Source organism: Formica exsecta, unplaced genomic scaffold, assembly GCF_003651465.1.
Source record: "Formica exsecta isolate Colony F162 unplaced genomic scaffold, ASM365146v1 scaffold228, whole genome shotgun sequence".
NCBI lineage: Eukaryota > Metazoa > Arthropoda > Insecta > Hymenoptera > Formicidae > Formica > Formica exsecta.
In genome coordinates, this window is record NW_021849573.1 from 910,430 (window position 1) to 916,698 (window position 6,269).

Genomic DNA, 6,269 nt, shown 5'->3' on the forward strand with positions numbered 1-6,269 from the left:
ATTAGTTGGATGGTATAATTATTTTTTTTAATTTCTTTGTCTCACTAAGTTTATACTTCTGTCTGATTCTACGCCACTGTACATCTCGCGACTGAGATCCTAATATATGCAAAGGAATTCCGTGGTATCTAGTTAAGCAATACCGCATAAAGAATCACGGCCATAGGACGCCACCATGAAAATCCGAACTTAATCGTCCGGATCCCGTGAAAAAAAAAGAAACGAGAGCGAGGCCACCGACAGAAAACTCGATCCTTCCTTGAGGCTTTAGCGTGGGGCTTTCGGGAGCCGATGCAGTCATAAGCAACGTACGTACACTAAAATCGGTGGCAATAACTTCGCACGCACATCTCGGTAAACCGTCGTAAAACTGGAGAGCGTGAGCAAGAGGTAGGACGCGTAAAGATATAGGGGGAAAAAGAGGAGGAGTGGGGAAGGGGCGCCTCAACAGAATGGAGCCAGAGTAATAGGCAAGAAGGTACATATGTATATCAACGTGGAGTTTGATAATTATAACAATTACCATCTCATGCGGCGTGCGATCATAAGCGATTCTCCGGCCGAAGGATCATTCGGTGTGGGTAGGAGCAGTTAACCCACAAAGTATACGCATTTGTGTATGATCCGTAACTTTTCTACCAGCCGCGAGAGGGATTATTACGCAATTACTGTTGCAATTTCGGTCGCGTTTCGTGCCCGGATCTATGTTCTTTTCCATGTGGCAACGGTGAAGTCGATTAATATATCCAAATGTAGCATAGTATTTATATCGTATACTTGCGCCTATTTGGTATATATATATATACATATATATGTATATATATTTTTACCAAATAGGCGCAAGTATACGATATAAATACTATGCTACATTTGGATATATTAATCGACTTCACCGTTGCCACATGGAAAAGAACATAGATCCGGGCACGAAACGCGACCGAAATTGCAACAGTAATTGCGTAATAATCCCTCTCGCGGCTGGTAGAAAAGTTACGGATCATACACAAATGCGTATACTTTGTGGGTTAACTGCTCCTACCCACACCGAATGATCCTTCGGCCGGAGAATCGCTTATGATCGCACGCCGCATGAGATGGTAATTGTTATAATTATCAAACTCCACGTTGATATACATATGTACCTTCTTGCCTATTACTCTGGCTCCATTCTGTTGAGGCGCCCCTTCCCCACTCCTCCTCTTTTTCCCCCTATATCTTTACGCGTCCTACCTCTTGCTCACGCTCTCCAGTTTTACGACGGTTTACCGAGATGTGCGTGCGAAGTTATTGCCACCGATTTTAGTGTACGTACGTTGCTTATGACTGCATCGGCTCCCGAAAGCCCCACGCTAAAGCCTCAAGGAAGGATCGAGTTTTCTGTCGGTGGCCTCGCTCTCGTTTCTTTTTTTTTCACGGGATCCGGACGATTAAGTTCGGATTTTCATGGTGGCGTCCTATGGCCGTGATTCTTTATGCGGTATTGCTTAACTAGATACCACGGAATTCCTTTGCATATATTAGGATCTCAGTCGCGAGATGTACAGTGGCGTAGAATCAGACAGAAGTATAAACTTAGTGAGACGAAGAAATTAAAAAAAATAATTATACCATCCAACTAATACTTGCGAGTCGATACACTTTGATTTCATATTTGGAAATTTCATTATAATTAATACTATTTTAATAAGATTTATATATATATATATATATGTCGATATATTATTTTAATAGATATATTATTTTTTAAATAATATTATTTAGTCATATAAAAATCCGAAATAAAATATATAATGATACATATACACATATAAGATATAATAAAAAAATAAAAATAAGTATCTTTTTATATATCAAAATCCTAAAACTTAGTACCTGCAAATTTACATTATGCAAACAATTAATAAAAAAATTAATTGTGATAGTTTTTAAAAACCGAGACTCGCTGGAAATATATTTATGTTAAAATACACAATAATGTGACAATAAGATGAAAAAATATATCTCGTTAAAATGTTATTGATTTCTTCTCTTATTTTTTTATCATTTTTCTCTTGATGTTTTAGATGATTAAAGTTTTCTAAGTCACGAAAAAAAATAGAAATGTTAACAACAAGAAATTGCTAAAGGAGTCAAGATGATTTCACTGAACTAATCTATATTAATTATGGATGAAACAATCACACATTGTGAATAAAAAACGAATAAATTTTAAGAAACGAGAGAAATTTAAATTATCATTGAAGCACTTAGTTTCTTCGGCTAAATTCTCCTCGGATCGCGCTTATATTACTGATCTAACTACATATGTATGCATGCTTGCGTGCCGCATGCGTATATGTTTACATGTGTGACGTAGAAGAGACTTGTTCGTAAACAAGTGTTTTGGATAGTGTCGTGCAGATGGCAGCATCCAGCAAGGTATTCTGTACGAAGGTCAATATAATCGAAGTTTGAAAAAACTCGGATTTTCATTGAAAAAATCTTAATCAATATAATTGTTCGAAAATTCTTTCCAGATTATTGATACGACATAAAACGCAACTTTTTCTCATTCGCATAATTAAGTTCATTATCAAATTTCTCTGATCCCATCAAACAATAAATCTTCAAGTTACAGAATATTAGAATCGAAGATTTCTATTCCTTTATGCAATCGCATCTATGTACTAATATCACGTATCATGTGTCTTAAATTCTATATTAATTAACTCTAATAATATAACGCTTATTTGAACTGAAGATTGTAAAAATCTGACTCACCATTCTTTAAATGCTGCAGATTTGACCTGGCGCACGCGACCTTTCCATCTCAAAATTTACGATGCACGGACGAACTACTCTTCAAATTAATAATTTTCGCCATCGCATGGTTTATAGCAAACTCATGTGCGAGGTCGTAATCTTACCTGCACACTGGACAAAGAGTAAGACTGGAGAGACTGTCGCGAAGGAGAAACGAGGAAAGAAAGAGGAAGTGAGACAAAAGTACAGAAGGAAGACACACACACCATACATTTATACCTTCTCTCTCTTACGAAAGAGAGGGTCGCCCAATAAAAACGTCACGATTCAGGGGCGAGGAGTTTCTATGTGGATGCCGTCTGGTGGCGCCAGGCTACACCATGTTCTCTCGATCCATGGGGAGTTGCATAAAGCTCATGCTCGCTGTCACATGCAAAAAATCAGTGGTGGGGAGACCATGGAACAAGGCGATATCGCACACAGAGACGCGGTGAAATCAAATCGACGCCAGCTCGCTTCGAAGGAAGGGCGATAGCGGCAAAACTAAGCGTCGAGAAAAACAGAGAGGATATAATATGAGAGGGCAGTCAAAAAGAGAAAGAGTTAAATATATATAATAGACGGAGACAAAGAAAGATAAAGAGGAAAACTCTTGCGGGAGAAAAATGGATGGTGGCCGTAGGGTGGACGCGGAGGAGAGCACAAGAGACAAACAGAGTAGATGAGCGAGTAACAGAAAGGGATTGATCGATCTTGATAAGAACAAAAAGGATGGAACAATCTGGAGAGAAGCAGTAGGTGACGAAGGAACAGGGACAATAAGGATGAAAGAGAAAGAGAGAATACTAGAGTAGATGTGAGGTAGAGAGAAAGAGAAATTGTGCTCGCGAACGCAACGGGAAAGATAAGGAGAGAAAGCTTAGCAGAGGGAGGAAGGTAGAGACAAAAAGGAGAAAGAGAGACGGAGTGAGAGGGGTTGGTCGACCCTGCGCGTTATCAAGAGCCGCCCCTCCCGGTCGCCCCTATATATCCACCCCGACCTTATATACCCCCCGTGCATCCAAAGAGTACATGCATTCGTGTGTGCGGTGGTGAGAACCCACACAACGTTGACGTGGCTCGTCCCTGGACGCAGCCGGGCGCAGAGCGACGCCGCATGGCGTCGGCGTCGCGAGGTCGAACCCGGCGCTGCTCTCTTACGACGTCGTCGGCCAACCATCGCCGTCAGAGGAAGCCGCTTCTTCGTAGCGCGTTCTTGGACGAAGCACCACCGTGAGCAGCACCGCGAAGGAGACCAAGACACCCAGGATTCTCGTGAGTGACGTGCAAACGCCGCGACGCCGACAGTCATCGACGCGGGATGCGTCACGACAGATCGTCTCGAGAGATCGACGCCTAATCCAGCTGCAGCTTCGCTCCTCTGACGTATGGACGGCACACGTCACTGATCGTCTCTCTCTTCTCGCACCTCTCCTCTTGACGATTTTCGTTCCCCGCGGCCGCGCATTCTTTCCCGTTCTATTCGTTCCTCGCTCCCGCGTCCTCCCCCATTTCCGTCTTGCCCGATCATTCCGTCTCTCTTTCTCCTCGATGCATCGAGCGCTCTGTCCACGACTCGGCGAACGAAAGGGACCGAGCGCATCCGCTGTGAACGTCACTCGTAGCATGTAGACCGAGCGGAGCTGTCATTCTCGTACGTCGTGAGGACGGAATCGGAGTGCCTTCTGTGATTAACAATCCCTGAATTGCCTTTCGAAGCCGTCAGTGTGCCGGTGCTCGACATATCTCAGAAGGATCCTACGTCAGATTTCACATATCGGTTGATTTCAGTTGGCGATGCTTGAATAAGATTGATCTACGCAATGATGATGCCACCTCAGAAATTTGCCAGATGACAGATATGAGATACGGGCGGAAATGAGAGCGGAAACGTAACAAATAATAACATCAATCAGGTCAGTATATTTAACAATCTCTTTTTTCTAGTCTGACAATATTTCTATATCGTATTATGATGCGATCGCGCGCGTAAACATATGTAATGTATGATGCACGCTTATGCTACGTAGATATTGATCGATTGTCACGCGAGATGCCTTACATTTCGATGTAGCCCAAAATGCAGGCAACCGGTCTGACACTCCGACATGCTGGGCTTCCGAATTCCGCGGATTTTCGAGAACTATGGTTCCATCGTATAGGTTGCGGAAGATTTTATGACCGATTAGTCACCGTCTTTTTTTCTCTTTTATATTTTGTTGGCACGGAATCCTTTTAGGAACGCGTTCAATAAATCTTCAATCTATCGTCCACGCGCAATTCTGAGATTAAATCTTTAAGTCGACCTCTCTTACCGTCCAGCTTCCAATATCCATTAATAACTCGAGTGTTATTTATGTGTTTCCATAGGTAAACTCGAGACACCGCCATGAAAAGTGAAACGCGTGCAGACTCCTGATGCTTTAAGACGTGCTCTTTAAGCGATCATTTCAATCGGATTGTCGCAAGACCACTTGCGTCTCGGCCTTATCACGGGTCAACGACGTTTGATGAGAAGCATCTTATGCCAGCCTACGCCTAACATTGAATTAGGCCTTGTCCGCGATCAGGATTGTTTGCGGTGAGAGACGAATGTGTGTAACCACACGAAAAATATTAGATACTTCTTTATGCGCGTATAAATTTAATTAGAGAAATTAATCAAAATTTTACCTCAGGCTCAAGAAGAAGATATTAACGATCGACGTCATCTGTCGCATCGTGCTAGCAGTTCCAAAAGATGTAACGATAAACTACTATACGCAATATCGTCGATCTTATCAACCTTGGCATCCTTGGCAAAGGCGAGGTGGTATCTGATGAGGAATGTGAAACCCCCTGTACGTATACTGAATGTATCCTGAGTGTATTCCTGTCCGGTATACCTTCAGTATACGTAACAGGAGGCTACACCGAACAACGCTGGATTTCTTCAACGGCGAAATTTCCCAAATATCAATAGTCTTCATGCTATAAAATATAGAATCTTAAGAATATAGAGAATAATTCATATACATAGAAATAAAAATAGAGCAAAGAGATATTTTATTAATTTAAGATATGTTAGAAATTACCTAACAAATATAATATTATTTATACTAGATATATTAGATATATTTAATACATATATTAAATTTCAACAATTACGTTTACATACTAACATCATTACACAATTGATTAACTGTATATAAAGAGACAGAGAAAATATATCAATAAATTGTGACATAATATCTTAAATAAGTTATACGCTTTTTATTATTGATGCTTTTTAATTAAGTAAATTCATAATATACACTTCACTTAAATGCGACAAACGAAAAATGAGATATGCGCGTGTGAGTATATAAGAATATATATGCCCTGTATGCACATTTTTGTACTGAATTAAAGAAAATACATAAAAAATTTTAGATTTTCAATTCCTTATATTGCTTTTTATCAAATGAGATATGTGAATTTATTACACAAAGTATCTTATATAAATATAT

General features: G+C 40.5%; 1 pseudogene; it reads right to left on the reverse strand.

Annotated features, from left to right (window-relative positions):
* Nucleotides 1-3,329: 3,329 nt before the first annotated feature.
* LOC115235621 lies at nucleotides 3,330-4,451 on the reverse strand (annotated as a pseudogene).
* Between the last annotated feature and the right edge of the window lie 1,818 nt (nucleotides 4,452-6,269).